General features: G+C 38.5%; 1 protein-coding gene across 17 annotated transcripts in view; it reads right to left on the bottom strand.

The window, feature by feature from the left end:
• TENM3 (teneurin transmembrane protein 3) overlaps positions 1 to 22791 on the bottom strand; it is a 1446905-nt gene that overhangs the window by 460843 nt on the left and 963271 nt on the right. The gene's annotated exons all lie outside the window — the stretch shown is intronic.

Raw genomic sequence — 22791 nt, 5'->3', positions numbered from 1 at the left:
TCATATAGTTCCCAGGGTAAATCCGTATCAATTATGTGTTTCAATGTTAGATGTACTTTTGGAAGAAAATCCCCCAAAACCCAAAGCCAAAGTATTTTTCCATAAATGTCTATTAATAAAAAAAAAAAAAGTGATACTCAGGGATCTCACACACCTGAGTAACTCTACATTAATAGAGAATAAACTCCAAAAGCTGCCCCTCAACACCAGTAACTGCAGATGGGCAATTCTGGAGGAGAGGAGCACTCTAGGGATGAGAAAATTGCTGGAGGGAAAAAAAAAGAAAAATATAAAACTATACAGGTTAAAAAGAAAAAAAGAAGTCATTTGCAGACATATACTGAATGGTCATTGTGATAATAGCATGATATCTGGGTGGAAACCCACCAAAAGCAATCTGAGATTGCATGCAAAATGCGTTCCATTAAAAGAGAAAAGTAATATAATATGTAAAAAGGAAACTGTCATATCAAACTCATTGCACTCCTCAATATCACAGCTGTGATCACACACTTGTGTAGAAAGAAAAGTTCCATTCTGGAGAAAAATTAAGAGAAGTTTGAATGTTTGATTTCAGATAATAAAAAGATGTCTAAAAGGCAGTTAGAAAATTTATAAACAGAATTCATAGTTTGCTATAACTTGATTTTCATAAGCAATGGTGAAATAGTTTCCCTCTGTTAGAATATGGCAATTTAAAAGAATTTTCATCTCTGTTTACTTTTTGCTAGTTATGATAAAATCTTATATTTACCTACTAAGAATTGGGGCCTCTCTCTAGTTCGTTGTAATTTTGTTACTTTAATTCCATCCTTTCCACGAACATACATAGATATCACGTATTTAAATTGCTGATTGTTTCACTGATGCTTGTTGACAGCAAACATTCCTACTTAACCCATGCTGAGGATGTTCAATATTCAATATCAGAAAGCCTAAGTATATGATAATGCCTAGAAACTTTGGTAAAATTTGAACAACTCCGTGCCTTTTAGAAATTCCTATTGCAAATCAGATAAAAAAGGAAAAACTGAAAATGTGGTAAGAGGAACAGCTTTTAATACTACATACAACAGTGCAATATATGTGTAGAAAATAAACACTTCATATGAATTAGCATTTCAATGTTTTGTAAACTGAAGTAATATATGCTTTTCATTACTTTTGTAAAATTAAAGAATGGGTTTACAGCAGTATCTTTAAAATTTCATACTGTTCAAGCTTGTTTAGGCATGGCAAATCATTTCAGCATGATAAATGTCTATGCAGCAATCAGAGATACTTACAGATACTGCAATACTTTGTAAATTCAGAGCTAAGAGAAACAGATACTCTCATTTTCATGTAAGCCATTATTAGAATTTACTCCTAAGAAATCTGACATACTGTATCCTATTGCTTTAATATAAGCTATATATTAGAAAATATTTTTTTCTGTATTATGTGGGATTCGCAGGAATAAATGCAATTGCATAATATGGTGAAAGCACAGCGATTTATAGCGTATACACCCGTGAGGGTGAAGTGAAAGGTATTTTCACCTACACTTGGAGAACCTAAACAAAAAAGCAAGTAAGCTAAAAGACCTTGTGAAATCCCATTAAAATAGCTACAGACATCATTTGCAAAATGTTTTTAGAAGCAGTAACTATTTTTACTTGACCGCCACGTAAGGAATTTTGAGTTTCAGAGCTTGTTCCCTCAGCGCGTTGGTCCAGCTTTCCATCAGGATAACCGCATTGATTGCACCGGGATTTTCACCAGTGCTGAACTCTGAGAGGCGGATCAGGACTGTAAGACGTGGCATTCATCACCAAGGGCGAGCAGCTTACAGCTCAAGTGAAGGGAATTTGATTACCTGTTACAGATGCTGGAATTTCAGAAAGCACTTCAGAGCCATAACATATAATTCTTTCCTCCTTCTCACTCATTAAAAACAACTCCTTTGCATTCAGACTGAAAGAAAGAAACCCTCCAAAATGATCGTTCTCTGGAATAATTCTTCGTGCTTTTTTAGTACACCAGCGATATGAAAGTTACTCGATGTTTCGCCATCTTCTTAGACTGTCATGGGCTTTCTGAGCTGGTCTGTGCTCCCAGAGACTTTTATCTTCCATTCACTTTTGATTGAGAAATTGATGGGATTTATCTGTCTGAAGAGGGAAAATATGTACAAATGTCTCAATTTTAAATGAAGGTGTTTCTGCTTTTAGAAGAAGTAAAGCTATGCTTATTTTTGTAGGCTTCCCTAAAGCTAGTTTTAAGTTACCCACAAATGCCAGAATATGCTATTTATAGGGTAGGGTGTTTATTTTTCATATGCTTGTTTGCGTGGTGGTGGTGGGTGTATGTGTGTGTGGGTGTGTGAACACCAGCATCAAAAGCAGCACTTCTTTGCTACACAGAAAAATTATTATTATTTATTTCAAATTCATCTATTACCTTTGAAAGAATTTAAAACTAAGAAACTTAAATGGAGAATTATTAAAGTATCAAATATTTTGGGGCAAAAAAGGATAATGCTTTTTGTTTCTTTGTCAGTAAGTCTTTACACTAAGCTAATCATCAGGGAGGAAACTTAAGAACAACTGCAAAGAATTTTAAAAGATTTCCATTTACAGAAGCCAAACTAACATAATTTCTTGACTTTGATTTTGATGTCAGCAATAAAAGATCAATGATATTCTTTCTTTTTGGTAGACAAGAATTTAGAAGTATTAAAAAGGAGTGGACAGGTCCTCTCATTTTGTAAAATAATTATTACTTTGAGAGTAGGAAAAAAAATCACTTATATGTTTGCTTTTCTCTTTTAGCAAGCATTTAGAAACAAATGTGTGACACCGTATTTCTCTCTGAAAAGCAACTATTTTTCTAAGTAATCATTGCGGAGAAGAATGCATTCTCAAGATGAAATAGAAAATGAAACTTCCTATGGGATACATCCAATTTTGAATGTTGCTGGATATGGGATACATCCAATTTTGAATGTTGCTGGAATGTCATCTTGATATTTCATTGCAGTCACACCATCACTTTTTTTTTCTCCCTAGAGCTGAAAATTGTCTCTTTCTTCTGCCATTATCAACTACTCCCTTAACGCATTTGTGTGTTAGGTGGCAGAGATGACTCCTCTATGGTGCTTGACTTTTCCCAGGAAAATGTATGCAGATGGTGGTTCTGTCCTCGTGGTTAGTCAAAGGATTGAGCAGTATCCTATTACTTCATCTCAAGGAAGCAAAGCCAGCAAACGCGTAAACCCAATAACTCTACAAATTGCAGAAATCTCTGCTGTTTTTCTCTTGTAACAGTCCCATGTGCTGCTAGACGGGAGAATGCTACTGCATGTATATGATATTATCTGACTACTGAATCAAATTTCCCACAGGTAGATACTCAAAGATTTGCCTGTTTTTTTCAAATACATATTACTATGCCATAAGCTGAAGTCACACAAAGTTTCTTTAACTGTTGTATTTTCCATAAACCTTGAATCTGTAGGAGGGATTGTAGGAAATTTGCCAGTTTCGCTAGTGAAGTATTTTTATCCCTTTATTTTAAATTCAAAGAAAAATAATTGAAAGATTATTCCAGTAAGATAACACAGAAACTCAGAAAACACAATCTTAAATGTTTTATCTTACTATAAAATCTAGGCATGTAAAAGGATCTTGCGAAGCAGCGTAACAGCACATAAACCAGTAACACACCCTTTGCAATTTCCAGGGGTATTAGCATAACTGAAATACACGTCTACGGATCTCTACTCATTGCATACTACTTTATCCTCTCTAGACTCCACACTCCCCACTCCCAAATTCCATAAGGAGGAGAAATGGATACATTTTATCCATGTATTCCACTTCAGACAGTACTGATGTTTTAAGTCACAAATATCGAAGATATAAACAAGCACCACCGCAAAACTCGTGTCATCATTGAGCATAACTCTTCAGAATATTGCACATTAGTACATAATTCATCCTTTGGTCTTGTTCATTGGGTTTTTGTCTGACTCATGCTAAACCTGTCAACTGCTATGCATCTAAGAAAACACTATCACATGTATTCACCGGTAGAACAGGACAGACTGAAACGAGCAGTTTTAGATAATTTAATTAGGTTGTAGGTTTTCTAATATAATTCAGTAAGTATGTGAACTTTTAACTTGTGTTAACTCAATTTCCTCATGCTTTCATTTACCATTTGTTGGGGACATTACAGTGATTAGCCAAAGCCCTTCCAGCTCTTAATGTTCTCAATAAATTCTGGTTTAAATTGACTGTCACTTTCTCACTATAATAAAGTAGGTATTTGACATCTCAGAAGGAACCAGACTACTGTCTATTACATTTTCTTGAAGAAAATTTTTCTAGCTCCACAAAATCAACAAAAATTCAGTTGTACTGAAGATTGCAATGAGTAGCTACAGTAGGTAGGTGGGCTGGACAAGTAGTTTCAGACTTCTGAATCTTCTAGGTGTTAAAATGATGCTGCGTGCCTTTTGTTTGAGAAGCTTAATAACACTATATTCATATTGAATTGTTTTGTTACCAAGTTATTAGCAGTGTCTGAACTCCCTGAGAAAAACCAAAAATATCCAGCATGTCAGCAATATATATCCACTGTGCTGAGATACAAACGCAACAGCAGTGTTCTTTTTCTGCTAGGTTCAAAGATTTGTGTGGGCCAAGTGCCTCGAAAGCCAATCTGCTAAACTGCAAAATGGCACACTAAAAATTCTGCAAATTTATGTATAAAAATTCTCCGAAAGCTTTTCTATCTTTTTTTTTTTTTTTTTTTTCCAGATTCAAGCAATTCTAAGATATATTCATAACTTATTTGGTCAAGTAGAGATCAGGAATGACATATGGGATAGAAAAAGAGGAGATTCATAGCCTGAGGTCTCTCTGTTCAGACATGTGTCTTGCAAATATCTGTATTTTGCAACCATGGCCTACGCAGTGCTCAAAATGTGTAGGCAAATAATAGTGTGCTAGACTAGCATTTTTTGGAGGACAAATTCTGTCTTCGTATGAACTCTGGATACTGGATTTTTTTCCCCACTATAGCAATGTTTTCTTTATATTTTGCCTCCCTCTCTCTAGAATACCTTGTTCTCCAGCACATCTTGATCAGTTTTTTCCCCACTTTTCATCACTTGTGATCCTCTTTATTCGTCTCTGATTTATTTTCCAAGACAACATGTTTTGGAACATGACAGTCTCCTGTCCGTCTGTCCTGGTAACTAGATCTGCTTGGTAATGCCATCTTAAAATTTCCTGAGTTTCTTGCTCTGGGTTCTCCATAGATTCCATTGAAGAACATAGCTCTCCCCTGCAACAAATCCTTCCGCTATATTATATATTGCGTTATTTGTTCGTATTGCCTTATTTATTTAGATCCTAATCAAGAGGCACAAAAATAGTAGCCTCCAGTTAAATGTCTGTATTCATGCTCACGTTCATCGGATCCTAGTGTGTTCTGAAATACTGATCTCAATGGGAAATCTTGAGTGTTAAGCACTTTTTAAATATCAACTCTACTATAAAGGGTTTGAATATGGATTTAGATCCTAACCTCAGGTTGCTAATTTATTTTTAATTTTGCCCTGCCCTATTTTTACCTCTTCGTGTTTTTTTCTTGAAACAGTACTATGACTTTGGCAATTTCTGAATCACTCTTATACTATTATCCTTTCCTCATTAAAAAAAAATAAAATCCTGCCCTCCCACAAAAAAATGTTTTTATATTCAGTGTTTTTATAGTTCCAGGCTTATTTGTTTTTATGTGAGCCATTTTTCTTTCACACCAGTACAAAACGAGCTGTCTTCTGACATCTATCTTCTTTCATTCTTAGCTTCATCAATAATAAAACTCGTAATATTCTGTATGAATAAAATGCAACAAAAAGAAATGGTCTTGTATTGTGTCGTTTTTTCCCTTTTCTGTAGTTCGTTGCATCATACAGCTCCAAACCAAAAGCAGTACTTATCCAAAGATTTTGATATTAAGCAGCTGAAATCTCACAGAATGATTATACAAAGAAGGAAAACACCGTTTTATATTAGACTTGTAAAATAAATTCACAATATTGACTTAATTTGCACATATATTTTCATAATAGCAGACTTTTCTTTGGGAACACACAAGTATCCTAACTATCTGCCTGCTGTATTGTTGTAACAGAATAAATGAGAGTTAGACTCTGTAAAAGCTTCAGAATGTTGTGTTTATGTATTGCAGTACTTAGCACAAGAAGGAGTAAGTAGATAAAGGAGATTTACCTGCAAATGCAAGGAAGGAATTGTGTTAGTGTGAGCTGGCTGCCTAGCCGGGATTTTTTATTTCTATTGGAACTCTCATTTTGGCAGGATTCTCAGGCTCAGAGCATATACAAAAACATCACTTTTTTTTTTTTACATTAGGTCAGATTTTGGATGTGATAAAGTTTGATGGTGTCCTGTAATCTTCCTTGTTGAACTCTCTCCCACTCCTCTTGAGTGGATGGACCGCAAGATAGGGGCTGGGGGAGCAAAGTCCCTCCCACTGTAAGAGGAGATCAGGTTTGTGACCAGGTGAGGAACCTGCACACATAAGCCTATGACACCTGATGAGATGCATCCCAGGGTCCTGAGGGAATTGACTGACCATGGAATCATAGAATGGTTTGGGTTGGAAGCGACCTTAAAGATCATCTAGTTCCAACCCCCCTGCCATGGGCAGGGACACCTTCCGCTAGACCAGGTTGCTCAAAGCCCCATCCAGCCTGGGCTTGAACACTTCCTGGGAGGAGGCAGCCACAGCTTCTCTGGACAACCTGTTCCAGTGCCTCATCACCCTCAGAGTAAAGAATTTCTTTCTTATATCTATTCCAAATCTACCCTCTGTAGTAGTAACCCTGATGTAGTTGCCAGGCCACTCTCCATGATATTTGAAAAGTTGTGGCAGTCAGGTGAAGTCTCTGGTAAAAAAGGGAAACATTGCACCCATTTTTAAAAAGGGTAGGGAGGAGGACCCCGGGAACTACCGACCTGTCAGCCTCACCTCTGTGCCTGGTAAGATCATGGAACAGATCCTCCTAGAAGCTATGCTAAGGCACATGGAGGACAAGGAAGTGATTGGAGACAGCCAGCATGGCTTCACCAAGAAGTCCTGCCTGACTAAAAAAGTGGCTTTCTATGATGGAGTGACTACATCAGTGGACAAGGGAAGGGCTATGGGTGTCATCTATCTGGACTTCTGTAAGGCCTTCGACACAGTCCCCCACAACATCCTTCTCTCTCATTGGACAGACACGGATTTGATGGGTGGACTGTTTGGTGGATGAGGAATTGGTTGGATGGTTGCAGCCAGAGGATAGTGGTCAACAGTTCAATGTCTAGATGGAGGTCAGTGACAAGTGGGTTCCCTCAGGGATCTGTATGGGAATGAGTACTGTTTAATATCTTCATCAATGACCTAGACAGTGGGACTGAGTACACCCTCAGCAAGTCTGCAGATGACACCAAGCTGAGTGGTGCGGTCAACATGTCTGAGGGATGGGATGCCATCCAGAGGGACCTGAACAAGCTTGAGAAGTAGGCCTATGTGAACCACATGAGGTTTAACAAGGTCAAGTGGAGGGTCCCGCACTTCGGTTGGGGCAACCCCCAGTATCAATACAGGCTGGGGGATGAAGGGATTGGGAGCAGCCCTGAGGAGAAGGACTTGGGGGTACTGGTGGATGAAAAGCTGGACATGAGCCACCAATGTGCACTCGCAGCCCAGAAGGCCAACTGTACCCTGAACTGCATCCCCAGCAGTGTGGCCAGCAGGGCGAGGGAGGGGATTCTGCCCCTCCGCTCTGCTCTGGTGAGACCCCACCGGGAGTCCTGCGTCCAGCTGTGGAGCCCTCAGCACAGGACAGACATGGACCTGTTGGAGCGGGGCCAGAGGAGGCCACAAAAACGGTCAGGGGGCTGGAGCACCTCTCGTATGAGGAAAGGTTGAGAGAGTCGGGGCTGATCAGCCTGGAGAAGAGAAGACTCCAGGGAGACCTTACTGCAGCCTTTCAGTACTTAAAGGCGGCCTATAGGAAAGATGGGGACAAACTTTTTAGTAGGGGCTGTTGCAATAGGACAAGGAGCAATGGTTTTAAACTAAAAGAGGGCAGATTTAGACTGGATATAAGGAAGAAATTTTTTACTCTGAGTGTGGTGAAACACTGGAATGTGTTGCCTAGAGAGGTGGTGCATGCCCCATGCCTGGAAACATTCAACGTCTTGATTGGATGGGGGTTTGAGCAACCTGATCTAGTTGAAGCTGTCCCTGCTCACCGCAGGGGGGTTGGACTAGATAACCTTTAAAGGTCCCTTCCAACCCAAACCATTCTGTGATTCTATGACTTTTTAAAATTTCTTTTATTTAAATCCTCCAGGATTAGGCAGAGGGCAGAATTTTTACTTGCTATGTATTTTTAAGAGAACTCTGTAAAATCACTTTTAAAATTGCTTGGGAACAGGAAAAATGCATCACATTTAAAATCGTTAATTGCTTTAATGCAGTTAAGCTACTGCTTATTCTGCTTTTACATTTTCCATCATGATCAGTCCTGTCATTTCTCTTGTAGGCAGAAATAAATTACCCTATCAATAAAGTCTATATTTTCATTTTCAGAACAAGCCCTGCAATAGAATAGGTCTCGGAGTTAGTTTTTGGCCATTAGTAAGTCATTCGCTTGCACGGTTGGTCCATTTTATCTCCCAAATCTGAGCGTAATTTTCCATAACCTGATATACTTTTAAAGGATGAAAATTACCTTTCCAATAAGGTGAGAAAGCAATAAAGTATGTAACACATGTAAAATGATACAGAAGAAGTTAGTTCCCCAGTGGTGTACCTCCTGCACTTTTCCAAAAATCAGTGACAAGAGGACAAGAAGAAAGGGATGGGAGGCTTTCTGTTCCTGGTGGCCCAAGGTCTGAAGTCTGCTCAAGGAGACCTTGATAATTGTTGGGATTCAGGCAGATATCTGAGGACAGAGTTCTGAGGCAAAGACACCAGCGCTGATCAGTGTGGAGGACACAGGACTCACTTTATGATGGGAACTCAGCATGTGGCTTCGGAAAAAACCAACAACTCGCCAAGAAAAAATGCTTCGTAACCTGATAGTGAAGATGCTTGGATGACATGAAATCCATGAGTACAATGTTTATTAAAGATGAAAGTGCTATTCCTGCACAAATGAAAAACTAAATTATTTAATCCTAAGAGGTATCAAGGTTTGCACCAATAATGACTCAGCAGCTTTCCTGGTTATATGCAAGCAGAAATATATAGAATTAGAGTTATTAGAAACAGCAGAGAAAATTAGAACCATGCATGAGATGAAGGGTATGCTTGAAATACTGCTGCATACAAACCTGACCCACCTCTCACTGCGAAAATATTGTTAGCAGAGTATACCTGGCAAGTCTACAGCGATTCCTGTATCGAGCAACACAACAGCAGTGCTGAACAGCACTATCCCCAAGCCTGTGAACGAGGATGTCAAAGAACTGCCCTTCCCTTTCTAGCTTCCAGTGGGCTTTGAATGGATTTTTTTTTTTTTAATATATATAAGATCAAGTACACACTTTCTTAGATATTTTGAGGCAAATCTTGATGCTAAATCTACCAGAAAGGAATTACATAAGTGTAACACACTTCTCATAAAAGTAGAGTGCAAGATACTGTTTAACAATACCGATCCATCTGTGAACAAGAAGGGAGGGGGAGAACAAGCTCTTTCCTCAGGTTAGAAGGAAACCAAGCTTCTTTCAAAAATTCAAGTAATTTTGTCTTGTCTGCACAACACCTATGACATGGGGAGGGAACTACAATCTGTGAGGTCGATTTCAAGACAGCTTCATCTTGTCATTTAAAAAATGATGGACTTACTGCTACAATCCTCTAACACATTTGTATACGTAACTGGCTTCTGCTCTGCTTCCTCTTACCCTCCTGACATTTCAAGAGTTCTCTGCCAGATCTTACAAATGCTCTCCCCTAAAAATAACTGCTGACATTTGCAAGTGGCATGCACTAATCACGTTCGGAATAGGATTTTTTACATACATTCTGTTTTATATTTTTTGTAAACCTTGGCTCTGTTTTTTTTAAAAAATAACACTATGAAGTACATTCCATAGCTGCATTAAAACAAACAAGTTAAGCTATTTTAACTGAAGTATTTTGACACTAATACATTGTGCGGGGATTTGGGTTGCCTTTTTTTTTCATTTGAGTAATCGCTTGCCTATCCAGTTTTCAGCGAGTGAAGGCAATGGCAGTCTGCGGCACTACGGGAACAACTGTCTCTAAAGGAGAGAATCATGCACACCGAGTAACACAAAACTGGCTCCTCCTGAAAGATGACCTCACTTCTCCATCAAAGTGGAAGAAAGGCATTAATTTACTGCATTTATCATTTAAACTTCACCCTAGGGCTTCAGAAGCCCCTCACATCTAGTTGCCTCACGTACTCTGAACTACAATGCTGCTATAGGAGCTCTCTGTGTATAGTAGCTGTCTGTGGCTCTGACCAATTGCCACATCCAGAAACAGGGAAGAATGCTTTCCCATTAAACCCAAATTGTTTTCAGTTTGACTTGGTTTGTATCTTTTTGTCTTACAATGTCATGGATTATTATTTTTTTTTAAATGGCTTTAAAAGAGTATGGCTGTTGATCAGTCACTAGGAGGCTGAGGCCCCTGCTCACGATGAATAAAATTCCAGTTGATTGGCTTGCAGCAGTGGGAATTTTCATGCATTCTCCTGGTGGACCCTGGGCCTTTAAATTAGAGATGTGAAGTCTTTGCTAGCGGAGAAAGAGGGAGCGCTCAAACCACTGGCAGGCTGACTGAAGAAGCTGCATTTGCTGTGGGGCTTTGTGGTGGGAGGCCTGTAACTCCCTGCACAGACCCCACTTAAGGTTTGCTACTTTGACTTAATAAACCTCTGACCAAATCCATCTCTGTTTCCATCTCAGTCTTCTGTATATCTTAGTCAATGTTTCAGTCACAAATACTATAAACAAGATTCACAAATATTGTATGTAAAAACTTAAACACTGAAATTAAAAAATCATGAAGATGTTTCTATAATGTTTGAACAAATCTGCATATCATTTGGAGAAGAAGAGCTACTTTTTTTTTTTCCCCTGAAAAGACTTTTTAATTCTCCTTTAATCACACGATGCAGCTCAGAAACCTGAGGGCATATAACTGCACCAATACTAAGGTGAACAGGGAAGACATCCTGTGTCATCTGACAGGAAAATTCCTACTCCAGGTAACACAAGGAGGCCACAAGCTGTCAGACTCTGGTGGGGTGCATTTGGTCAACGATACAGTTGCTAGGCTGTTTAAGTAATAACTGATTGACTCTCAGCCTGGGGGAAAGGCAGCATACAAGAACTACAGGTTACTCATGAGAAAGATACAAATATTTAGCTAGTTATGCTGGTTCTTGCATGGCACTGCTACTGACGGGGCATCTGACTGTCTAATATTCTACTGAAATCATACAATTTTCGGCATATATTCAGAAGAGCTGAAAACTGATTGATACTAATGATAAACGGTGTTGCCTTCCTATTTTTTTTTTAATCAGGTCACTCTAGAACACATGAAAAAGGAATGTCTACTTTTGTTGCATTTTTCTGACAAACATTTTCTCTTTACCACATTAAAATCAAAACCTTATTATTACCTTTGTCTGAATGTAGAGTTCCTGAATCATATCTCATTCACTGAAGAACACATATCAATTATCAGTTGAGGTTCTGAAAAGTGAATGAATTACCACGTTCTCAAACAGAGATATTTTCCCAGGTGGTGTGTATACCTTATCTAGCTTCCTCATCTGTAAATTTAGGATACAGACCTTTCCTTCCAAGCTATGCTCCTTTAAGAAAAAAGATGTGGGCTGCTCAATCATTTAAATAAGGTGTCTCATTGCTGTCTGTTATTTGAAAGTGTTAAGAACTACCATAAAAAAAGAAATCTGTCACAAAGAGTTAAGCTGGAGGTGAAAATTTTTATGTAGCCTGGAACACAAGAGACACCATTTCATTTTTATATCAGATACTGTCTGTTCCATACCAACAAAGTTTCATGTAAATGTAGCTAAAATACAGAGCACTTTCAGTTGAGTTCAAGCTGGAAGAATCTTCTTGATGGAGCTTATCTCAAAATCATTTGAGGTCCAAAGTGTCTATGCAAAACCATTAATCTCAGAACGCGCCTAAACACTATCCTGGAGACAGGCTGCAATTTACAGTTCTCTGTGACAGGCAAATCACTGGTAGAGCCCTGTCATTTAACCCCAATGATTTCTTCGGTAGGCAAGGAAAGAAAGGTTTTCATACTGCCCCATCATAGAAGGGCTATGGAATAGGTCACCACTGTGTAACTTTACATAAAAATTAAAGCAATGTGCAGGTATTTGAGTCATGAAAAAAATCAGCAAGGTGGGCTTTCAGATCAGTGCCTATGACAAAAACTTGCTGCACGAAGTATAAAGAGATCTTTTGCATTTTTAGGGGAAGATATATGCGAAAAATATGTTTTTCTTGTGCATCAGATTTTCGGTCTACATAGTTTTAAGGGAAATGGAGCTCTCTGGTTTTATATAAGCCCACAGCATGATTTCACTCTCCAGTTACCTATTGGTGCATGTTTGCTAGAAGTAGAGGACACCAGAGCCACGGTCATGCTTATCTGCCCAATATACACAAATCTGGTCAAAATTCTGCAGGGCCCAGCTGGCTCGCATTTGGATTATGCTTACTTAAAGAGGACACTCTCATTGGTTTTAGAGCTTAAGTGCCTCTATGTTTAATATGTGTTTCACTACCACAAATCAAACTCAGTGTAACCTAGAGCCCATCTTAAAGTTTACAGGTATTTGCAACACATGTTTTCTATGCAGTTTTTTTCCATTGCCTTCATGCCATGCACATCTAATTAGAAACTGTTTAGTAAAATACAATAAACCACACTGATATTTGTTCAACTTTTTTGCACCTGGTATGTTACATTTTCATTTTAAAAATTTGTTTCAGGGTACATAACTGAGCAGTCATATTCCACACCTGCCGTCACTGCAACCCTTTCTGTGCAGCGTGCAAAGCAGTGATGTTCACATTATGCACAGATCTGTGTAAAACTGTGTTCCTGGAACATTATCTAACAGATATCCCTGCTGGGTGGTGATAAAAATGAATGCCAGAGAGACACACACGGAGCTGCCCAAAAGTCATCTGGTGCTTCCTAACTTTACTTGCCCTGATCTTCCTGCAGAAAGACTTTCATCAGTTTTGAGGGATACACAGGAAAGTTATGGCATTATATTTTCCTTGCAGGTCAGAAGAACTGGCAGTGACTGACCAGTAAAGGAAACTCAGGGGAAAAAAAAAGAAGGCATTCCTGTATGCTCAGGAAAGTGGGTGGCCTGGCGTCAAGAGTGGCTGTAGCTAAAACCAACCCAAAGGGACAAACTGAATGTGTCCTAAAAACCATGCACTCCCCACACAGGTAGAAACTGGTGAAGCGATCAAGAAATAACCCAAGATAACGGAGGGGAGGAAGAAGAGAAGAGACCTCTAGCTACACTTCTCAGTGTCTGCGACTTTCACATGTATGTTTTGACTTTTCTTCTTTACTACCCGCAAACATTTACAATCATAGACCCAGCCATCAACACATCGGCACCTGCATTTGCTGTGTCAACACCTTGGAAAAACCTACTGGTCTGCAAGATTCACCACCTTCTACTCAAGCCTTGTCAGACACTAGAAAAAATTAAATAATTCTAAGACTTCCTTAGATTTAAACCATGTGCCCATGTGCTCATAAATGTCAGCATGGTTTGAGTCAATCTCTAGTAATTCCATATTTCTCACGTATGTCAGGGGGACACAGCTGGCAACGGAGCTTCTATTAGTCACGATCTTTGGAAACTCTGCATAATTGATAAACTTTGCCCCAGGTATGAGTGTAAAAACAGATGAAGGACTTTATCCAAAACCCATGAAAGCAACAACAGCACCAGTGGAGTGACTGGAGACAAAGTGTTTGAATGCCATATCTGGGTTTAGTAGACAGAGCAAGCTATTTGAAGGCAGACTAGATAAGGAATAACATGAATTTTGCAGGTGAATTTTTAAACTGTAGTGCAGTGATAAGCATTCCCCCCCCCCCCCCCCCCCAATTATGAATTCATTTGTGTCTGCTCATTCAAAATTAGTTGTCCTTGATGAGTGGTACTAGTGTATTTTATGCTGGTCTTGAGGTCCATGAAGCTATCAATTACTAACTTAGATAATCATAAAGACAGATAACTACTAACTTAACAAATAATCATCATCATTGTGCAGCAGGCAGGGCGTAAATACCCTTAAATCAGAACAACATAAATACATTTACATTTGTAAACAATCAGTTTTCATAATACACTGCGTAACACTGTGCCACGTTCAGTGAACTTTGTACAATGTATAAGTCATGTAAAATGCAACTTGTCACACTGTGCCAAAAATCAATATTTTCTTCAAAAATTGAGAGCTGAAGCTTGAGTGTTACAGGGACGGATAGCACTTGTTAAATGACACGGTTTACAGAAGGCAGCAATTAGCATTTCTGTACACTGGTTTAATCCAGATACCTCAACTTTGATTTTCAACACTTCAACGTATTCCAGTTCTGAGCTTTCCCTATGCAAAGGCGCTTAGTTCTGTCGAACTCTGACTGAGTGCCTACCCATTCACTAATCTGGACAAATGCCTATTAGGACAGGGCCTCTAAATTCTTCTAATTTTGGCTTTGTAGCCTGTAACTCCCGAGTTCTATCCTTCCTTTTTCCACAGTTTCAGGTTTTCTGTGTGCATGAAATTCCCCACCTTAACCTTAAATTATTCTGTCCTTCTGGTGTTCGCTGACAGTCTCTGAGGCTTGGGCTTTATTCTCCTTCAGGGTTCATTCTTCTTCTAAATACTCATCATCCATTGCATTCTATAAAGAGAGTTCCCAGCAGTAGTTTTTAAAATAAAAGATAAAATGTGCAGTATCTGAACATTTAAGGCTCTAGTGTCAGTACCTGCAATGCCTCCTGTTGACAATGATGGTTATCACTGGGGGCAACTGAAATCTGTTCATTCTGAACAGTCTTCAGAAATCAGCCTTATCTGATTGTTCTTTCAGATCAAAAGAAATAGGAAGACAAAGTAAGCTGTGCATATTCTTTCACTCTGCACTTTGTTGTTAAAAAAGGAGGAATCCCACTAGGACCCATAAACCACTTTTAGACATCACTAATCTTTGCTATGGGTTTCTATTTTTTCCATTTATTGCCAGCTGACTTATTAGATTTTGATATTTTAATGACATAGAGCAGCACTGTTAGGAATTATTGTGAAGAACATACAAAAAACCCAGATAGACAAAGGAGCATTTATTGCTCGAAGGGAAATGACATGTAATTCTCAGCATTTGCAGCTGAGATTAGACCTTTTTTTCCACATGATAGATATGTACTCAGTAATAGGAACACTTGCGAAGTCTCCAAAATCACACCTGGAGCTCCTGGACTCAGGCACAGTTACCGTATCTGTTAGATATTTGTGTAAGGCAGCTTGCATTGCGTTTTATATCAGGTTCAGTCTCAGTGACTAAACACATAACTACCTTTGTCAACTGTGTAGCGAGCAGACTAGAGGAATACAATCCTTCACTTGTTAAATTTTTTATTTAAAAAACCAGCGTAGTTAACATTGTTGCTGACAAAAGGGATGTGAAATAGTACGTATCAAAGTTTTACTGAAAAAAAACAAATTGGAATTGGACTGTGTATGGTGTACCTCAGGCCTCCCATTCACCTTCACATGTGCTGGAGTTGTAATTTTTGGAGTCTTTCCCAAAATTCGGGAGGATCCCGTTAAGGATCCCTACTTCTGTACAAAGAGCATTATCCACGTGACTGATAACAAGTGAATAAATGAAGCATGTATTTTACACTGTTTTATGGTCTCTGACACAGCTATTATCAAGTGAATTAAAATTTTAACATGGAGCCTGTGTCTTACATCTGTTTTCCACACCTGGAATTTGGCACTTGCTATTAATTTAGATACGACTGAACAATTCTTGGGAAGTCTATGTATAACCAACCAGTTCCCTAATCTAGAATGAGTTCCACCTGGTTCACTGACTTGTGGCATTCAAATGATTTGTCCTTGCTTGGTGTTTTCCCATTAATAGACAACCAGATCAATGATCATCTTACTGACAACGATAAAGCTTCTGCTCACCTTTCTGCCTGTCTTACTATAATGTTAAACTAAGTTTTTTGATGTACATAATTTGTACAGTAGCCTCAAGCATACCGAGGCAGTGCACAGCCGCTTCTCGATATCTGTCAAGTGCTGGAGAAAAGATATGGATGACAACTGAACCTGAGACCAGTTTGCCATCAATTCAGATGAGCAGCATGCATGAAAACGTCCCTTTCTATCGCTATTAACTAAAGGAAATGTCTCAAGCCTCTTCAGAACCTCATCAGAGTAGATCTGGAGGTCAAATCTCAGTTTCAGGAAACTCCACCCCTTATATAGGGATCGCTAAACTCTACTTCAAACCAGCAGAAACTCATATCCTGGTATTTTGCACGAAACATGCAGAAATCACAACTTATAAATGTAAAGGCAGAACACTGAAAAAAAAAAATCAAGTTCTTTGTTCTTTCAAGAAAAATTCTCATTGACAAATTGAGTTATACTAGCTTCTGGTTCAGCTTGAAGTACCAGCCTCAGGTTTACTTGGTTTCTATGCTTCCTGACTTATCTCCCTCGGGCTATTCAGGTTAGATGGATTCAGTAGACTAAATATAAAAATCACAGTACAAAATCTATCACAAATTAGCCCTAAAAGGTAGTTCAAAGAACCATAACAAACCACAAGAAAAGATTTGTAGCCTCTTGAAGGGAAATAACAAAATGCTTTTTGAAACAATAGTTCAGTGGCTCAAAAATAATTGAGCATTTTAAAATAACAGGGCTGCAATACTTGTGGCAACTCAAAGGATCACCTGGACTACTTTTGGACATGTTATTAGCATGCTGCAAAAGTGAAACTGACTGTCAACATTATTTAACATTTTGCTTGAGCAACCAACAAAATCTTCACTTTTTTTGCTTCTTTTTTGGCATGCGAGTGATAACAGTATGAGCAAAACAAAAGCAACAAAAAAAGGAGACTTATTAAAGGAAAAGTCCCTGCTCTTTTTTATCTAATGAGCTACTCAATACACCCACACCCTAATTAGTTCAGATGTATTCATGATATCTGAAAAAAACAACTTCTATTTAATTGTAAACATATTTCCTGAAACAAGAACTTGGTTTTCTACATAGAAAGTAGGATATTACTATTCTACTATCCAGGTAGTATACAATTTTTACAGACCAGCAATGACAGTATTTTCTAGAATTTATCACCTGGGATATTTACTCTCTGCTTCTGGGTTGAACAATATCTCTGTTAATATCAACAAGCTGTAGAACTAAAAGCAAGTTTTGCCGAACGGTAAAGGGTCCTAAAAGGCAGTACTGAAAATGCTGGATTGTACCAACATAGCACCTCCCGAGACACAGTGTTTTTTCCATTGCTCTGTACTCTGAAAAGGAATCCATGATTTTGCCTGTTGTCTCTGCAAATGCTCCAAGGGAGAACCCTATCAATGAAGGCAGAAATGATTCCTAAGGACAAAGGTAAGTTTTCATACTTTCAGATTTAAAAAAACATAAATTATAGAATCACAGAATCATTTAGGTTGGAAAAGACCTGTAAGATCATGGACTTCAACTGTGAACCTAACACTGCCAAGCCCACCACTAAACCTTGTCTCTAAGTGCCATGTCTACAATATATGTATTTCCCAGAACACTTCATACCGAGACACTTGGTGACCTGTATGCATAGGTTCAGCCCTGCCTAGATGAAACAGAGCACTAACTCCATAGCTACTATCTCTTGCTTGTGGCTGTGCCAGCAGGCTGCGCTGAGGCTCAAGAGTAAGGGCTAGCTTCCACTTTCTGCTGGAATCCCAAGGGATTCAGGATCTTACTCATGTGGCAAAATAGGAATGTGTTTTAGCAGTCAGTTTCCACCTGAGGCCATCTGAGCTGTACAAAGCAGGCATCTCTTCACTTTATTCTGCTATTAAGCAGGTTAAGATAGTTCTGCTCAGGAACTGCTTAATAGCTTGACAAAATTGAGCTCATTACAGATCAAACAGCGCTGGCCACTTCTGATTAAATGTATGATGTTGATTGTAATGATAACAGACTCAAATTTAACAGCTTTAATATCTTTATTGGCTTGAAACGTTGAATTAATAAATTAATACATTTCAAGCAGAGGTTTTAAAGAGGGGCTGTACACTGGGGGTACACTGAATTCCTGATGACTAAAAATATTAGAGAAAGAGAAATTTCGCTTGATAAGCATAGCAGAAAATTGTGGAATTTTACCAGGAGAGGAGAATCCTGGCTTTAGTCCATCCATCCAGAACTATTTACACAAAGCACTGGGCCGAATAGTGATCGGTTCTCCTGATGCCATTTTGTGGCTGGTCTTCAGGGCTACCGCTCAGAGGCAAGATACGTAGTTTTGAGAAGGACCTAGAAACAAGCTATTCTACTTTCAAGGAAACAATTTTCTAAATAGAGGAACTAGCACCATCACTAACCCTATCCTTGGATTTTGAATGGGAAGACTGAGAAGTAGTCTGTACAGAAAGGCAATTAAGCCCAGGAATTCAGGCCTTTGACTCCCAGGCTAACTTGATTTACAGCTCAGGACTTCAGACCAGGCCCTCAGCTTTGATGGCAGAGAAGATATCAGCCTCATCTTTGCCACTGCCTACTGGTGGCTAAGCTATTTTTTTTGAGAACTCATTTCTCAGATTTACAACTAATAAGCCGAACAGTGCAATGTTGTGTAAAGATGCTAGAGGTGTCTGGAAACATAAAAACATCCATCCAATAATGCAGGTCTCCATAACTGACTGACTGATTGCCATGAGAAGATGATAGTTTCATGACTGAGTATGACACATTTTAATTCTATTGAGGACAACTTGAAAAAATATTTCCACTGGCATGCCTCTCTACAGCTCATAAATACAGGTAGCCTGACAAAGATTTGATAGTAACGGGGAGGAGGCAGGGCCCTTTAAAGGTGATCTAGTCCAGTCACCCTGCAGTGAGCAGGGACAACTTCAAATAGATCAGGTTGCTCAAAGCCCTGTCCAACCTGGCCTTGAATGTTTCCAGGGAGGGGGCATCGACCACCTCTCCGGGGAACCCATTCCAGTGTTTCACCACACTCAGAGTAAATAATTTCTTCCTTATATCCAGTCTAAATCTGCCTTCTTTTAGTTTAAAACCGTTACTCCTTGTCCTATCACAACAGGCCTTGCTAAAACATTTGTCCCCATCTTTCCCATAGGCCCCCTTCAGGTACTGGAAGATTGCAATTAGGTCTCCCTGGAGTCTTCTCTTCTCCAGGCTGAACAGCCCCAACTCTCTCAGCCTTTCCTCACAGAAGAGGTGTTCCAGCCCTCTGATCAAATCATATCAATATTTAAACAGTAATCATAGAGATGCATAGCTGTAAAAAAAAAATAAAAACACCCCAAAAGTGCAATACTAGGGAGGTGGGCCTACTATCAGCTGGGAATTCAGCTCTGATTCCTGTATCAACAACGCAAGGACTCGAGATGCTGTTAACATTTAGTGCATAGACAGAATTGAGTTAGAACAGGAGACGCTAAGTCACTGTATCCCTGTTTACTAAATGAAAAATTCCATGGATGTCCAAAAATATATACAACACAGCGGAAGCCATAAGCTCTTTGAATTTGGGTGAGAACATTGCAGTCTTACTGACGCTCAACACCCTTGTATACATTGTCATGAAAGGAAAAGAAAAAAACAAAAAAGAAAAAAGTTATGACAATAATATCTTCTGCCACAAAACTGTATCATTAAGCCATCTATTAAATACAGAAACCTCTACTGAAATACCAACCTTTAACACAGTGTACAACACGATTTGACTGTCATGAATACAAATTTAAGCAAACTGTTAGTACTGAAGCCACAGAGGAGGAGTTGAAAATAAACGATCATTAAAAATGTCATGATAAAAATTGTGAGGAAAGACTTTCATTCACCACCAAGATTAGTAAGTTTTGTACAAGTTTATTGATTTTTGCTTATTGTTTAGAGAAGTAAATAGTCATAACATAATGGTCTGGAAGTAAAGGGTTTAAAAGTATTTAAATTTTATTTCAGTAGAGACCCTCCTGACACCAGGACCATATGGGTTTTTTATAGCTATAGTTGAGATCTGCTGAGGACTTACACTATTGCAAACTGTTGACAGCTGTAGGAACACAGACCTACTGAGAACTGCTACAGGGCTTACTTGGTAAATGAAACAGACCTGGAAGTCGTTATGGGAAATACCAAAAAAGGCCAAGAAGAACCAGACACATCATCACAGGACTCCGACCGCACCAGCAGCATCAGTAGTGACCAACTGGTCGCATCTTTCAGGACACACAATGTTTGAATAGGGTATCAGCCTTGGGAGCCATCTGAAAACGCTGCCTATTCATGGCTCAGGTGTACTGATGTAGTAAAACAGAGGAGTTCAATTAACTGATGGCTTTCAGAAAAAAAAAAAAGATTAAACCAAAACACAGATTATCTATATATATCCAACGCTACTTTTGTGTAAGAAAAGTGCAATCCATCTTCCATATGAATATTTGTGAGATCAGGTATGTAAGTATTTACTCAGCACAACATGCCAGTCAGATGGAAGATATAATCTTATTCAGAGATCATAAAGAATTTTAAAAATTAGCTTTTAGAAATAAATGCTGAGCATACTACAGTATTAAGATGTATGTTTGCATAAATGTTAATAAGAAGTGGAAAGATCTGTTACTGTATTCATTGATCTTGACTATTGCTGTCCCTGTGTGCTCTGAGTTCCCTTTACCGAGAAAGATTTGAGCACAGTAAGGTGCAGGTGAATTAGTGAAAGCTGCAGTGGTGGAAAACTAAATTTGTAAAATCAAACTGGTAGAATTACTGGCTTCCTTTAGCCTGTAATGGCTAAACAGGCAATGGAAGCTCACATCTTACGTTGGTCAGTTTTACAAGCACATGCTAGTTTCAGCTCAGAAGTCTTATCCAGGGATACATTTGTGTTTCTACATAAAAGCATACCCAAACAGCAGCAGGTATGGATATAACAAAAACAGCTTTTCAGTTTCAATCTTATAGGGATACTACAAAACACGCATTCATGTTGGCTATTTTAGTTTAAATGCTTAGTCCAGGGTAGAGGAGGAGCATCTTTGAAATAGCTGAAAAGAATTTGAAGAACTGTCCTGCTGCCTCAAGTATAACATATTTTAGTAAAGTAGCATTCATACATCCCTTACAAAGTGGAAAACAGACTAAATTAAATGCTAAAAAAGCAAAGAAGTAGCAACGGTGTATTTCGGTAGCATGGACATTGCCTTTGTATGCATATTGCAACAAACAGCCACCGAACATATATCATTAGGTACCCAGCTGAATACCAAAATACCTAGAATAAATGATACATACCTACAATTCTGTACAAGTACTTTTTAATTCTAAAATGAGCATAATATAATCTAACAGTTCTCAGTCATAAGACACATTTGATTAAAACCAAAATAAATACCAGAACATTTCTGTGAATGTATTTAAAACTACCTGTAAAAATGGTATTCTGGACATTTTTACAGCTTATTTCTCTTATGCCCATACTAAGTGCAAAGTAAGATTTTTTTTTTTGATTTTGCTAGGAAAATCACATCCAGAATCTACAAAGATCTGTCATTAAAATCTGCTACAGCTACCAATGCAAGTCCTAAGCTATGTTCTGAAAATAAAACAATAAAGAAGACTAATACTGCATAGAGGAAGTACGTGGAAATTTTCCATTCCGTCTAGACCTCTATTTCAGTATTAATTAATTAAGCCTTAAAAAAAAAAATTATAGAGCTTCATTATCCCCGCACAGGAGACAAGTTAAAGTGCTGGAGAGGGCTACTGAAGGAGGTCACAGCAGTCAGCTGTGTTGCATTGAACATTAGAACTGCAAATATCTTTTTTAGGTAGTATCTCTTATGTTCATAGTTCCATGAGTGAAATACGCTGCCCCTCCTTACTTACACTGTCCCTTTGTCAGATTCAAGAAAAAACTGTATTACTCAGCAATTACAGAACACATCTAAATTAAATATGACAATGTAGCTAGAAAATGAGAAAGGGATAAAAGCCAGTAAAAAAAGTCTGATAATGAAGACTCTAGTTCTGGTGACTGAATGAAATAATATCTAAAGCCTTTTCCAGGTTATTGAGATTTTTTATTCTTTTACATGGAGAGAGAGCAAGCAAGGCAGGGAGAGAGAGAGGGGAAAAAAAAAGAAGAATCTGTGGTCTGTAAATGATCAGCACAAAAAATAAATTATGGTCAAGTAACTGAACTTTTCTGATGTGTAAATTGAATCATTCCCACATGCTGGTGTTTTATAATTAAAAGACCCTTTTCACTGTGGGAAATTTTACTGAATTTTGTATTAAAAGAAGAAACAAACCATCAATCAGGAGGAGGTAGGGGAACTCAAAGAGCTCAACCCATTAAACTTGAAGAGTGTAGTCG

Source organism: Opisthocomus hoazin, chromosome 5, assembly GCF_030867145.1.
Source record: "Opisthocomus hoazin isolate bOpiHoa1 chromosome 5, bOpiHoa1.hap1, whole genome shotgun sequence".
Classification (NCBI taxonomy): domain Eukaryota; kingdom Metazoa; phylum Chordata; class Aves; order Opisthocomiformes; family Opisthocomidae; genus Opisthocomus; species Opisthocomus hoazin.
The sequence above is the reverse complement of the archived record's forward strand: the minus strand, read 5'-3'. Positions and strand labels throughout refer to the sequence as shown.